This window comes from Penaeus chinensis, chromosome 2 (assembly GCF_019202785.1).
Source record: "Penaeus chinensis breed Huanghai No. 1 chromosome 2, ASM1920278v2, whole genome shotgun sequence".
Lineage (NCBI taxonomy): Eukaryota > Metazoa > Arthropoda > Malacostraca > Decapoda > Penaeidae > Penaeus > Penaeus chinensis.
This window is the reverse complement of record NC_061820.1, coordinates 10,549,482-10,551,981: the sequence shown is the minus strand read 5'-3', so window position 1 is coordinate 10,551,981 and position 2,500 is coordinate 10,549,482.

Genomic DNA, 2,500 nt, shown 5'->3' with positions numbered 1-2,500 from the left:
AGCTTGTATGAGATGTGAAATTTGAGAATACTTCCATCATGAAGTGGTTCAGTTAAGCATATTTACTTTTATTATTATAGCTAAAGAGCTAGTTATTTTTGATGATCACCATGTTTGATCTTGTGAGAGTGAGTGTAATGCAGTGTGAATCGATAACATTAAATTCACTCTATTGTCTCTAACCTCTCTACTTTCCTTTTCCTTTTTTCCTCTCATCTTCCTCTCTATCTCATTTGCTTTATATTTATTAATTGTAAAAGAATATGCAATAGTCTATATATATCAGTAACAAGGCAAGGCCTATAATCCTCATGGCTTTTTAGATAAATGAACAGGTATTTGTGAAATAGACTAGTTTGATTACTTAAGGTGAAGGAACATACTTTTACAATCTAGTTTATACAGATTAAAAAAATTTAATGATTGGTTACTAATACCCTTAACTTAATGCAGATAATTTTGGATGATCAAATAATTGATAAATCACTATTTTTTAACAGTTTAAATTGAGATTAGACAAAAAGGAATAAGATATTTATGATTCCATCACTCATGATAAAAAGATTTTCCAATACTGGTCATCTTTTTGCATTACCATTAAGTTATTAATATTGATTATGACAAAAAATAATTCAAAATGATTACATTTGTGATTTTTGTGTAATATCATAGAATTATTTTTTTAATGTTGATAAACTCACATTTGGAAGAAAGCCATCTACCGTACTTAAAACACATTTTTCTCAAGCACAGAGTCACTACTAGTAAATACTGTATTCGTCTGTTTGTTTCAGTTTATCCTTGAACACTTGAAGGTGGTGGTGTATACATATATAAGAAAAAAATGTGTATAATCTATTTGAAAGACATAAAACATGATTTTCTACTATACCAAACAAGTACAGACTCAGTGAATAAATACTTTCCAAGCAATTAGAAATATTAAGAAAAAGATATTAGTGGGAAAGAAAAATTCCCCTTCCCTTAATAAAGGGGGAAAAGTCAATCTATATCTGCATCAGAAATATATGACAGTAATTAACCGATTCTGTGACATGAGCAATTTACCCGCAGGACCAAGGTTATTTTATGGAAGTTTATCTGATTATACTTGCGCTACAAACCTATGCTACTCTCATATCATTCTACAGTCAAGACTTTCCTCAGTCTTCCAAAAGTAACTATTTTCTTCCAAGTGTACATCCCCGTCTTCATCCTTTTTCCTACCAAACAACCCCATAATGCAGTATGACCTTTGACGTTTAGCACATTTATTGGCTTTAATCATTAACTCTCTCCTCTTTACCTTTTTTGCTACAATACTTTCCTTTAGTGTTACCTGACCTTTAATATCTGGCACATCAATTTGTTTTAACCATTAACCCTTTCCAGTTATCCATGACTATAAGTATAAAAGATTTATCACTCTAAAATGACACATGCCAATCCAATCCACTGGTGACATTAAGGGTCATGCTATTTCGCTAGAACACGTGATCTTTACGTTATATACATCACTTCCATATGGTGGATAACAGATTGCTAAAGTTTCACAAAATAGAATATGAAATTATCGTTCAGGATCTACGACCTAGTATGAATGTACAACCTTAATTTTCTATCCAAAAATTTACATATATGTCCCGATGCAGCCGGGGAAAATGGAAAAAAAAAAAAAAAAAATGGGGAAAATGCTGTGCCCATTTTCTATATTTTTTGTGAAATATCTGCCCATAGATATTTCTCTGCTAGAGCTTAGCCACAAAGGAGTCAATTAGTAGACCTTGTGACCGTACCTGATTTTAATTGGCGGGAAAAACGTATCTTTTACTAGTGCTATGAATATCGATGTTGTTATTTTTATTATAAACATTATAATTATTATTATGTTTTTTTTTTTTTATATATTAGTAACAGCAAAATCAGATAACGTAAAATATTTCGTAAATCAAAGAAAAGGGTGAAAGGGAGAGACGGGCAACACTCGTAACTGGCTCATTGGTGACTTAGTACAAGTATAGCCATCTATGCCTAAAAAAATCAAGCAAGCACTAAGAGTGGGCATAGCACATGTCTACCCGTCGTACCCGTCGGCAAGGGGATATATATATATATATATAAATATATATATATATATTTATATATATATATATATATATATGTGTGTGTGTGTGTGTGTGTGTGTGTGTGTGTGTACATATATACATATATATACACATATATTTATATTTATGTGTGTATATATACACACACACATACACACATATTTATATGTGTGTGTAAAGATACACACACACACACACACACACACACACACACACACACACACACACACACACACACACACACACACACACACACACACACATACACGGACACACGCACACACGAACACACACACACACACACACACACACACACACACACACACACACACACACACACACACACACACACACACACACACACACACACACACACACACACACACACACACACA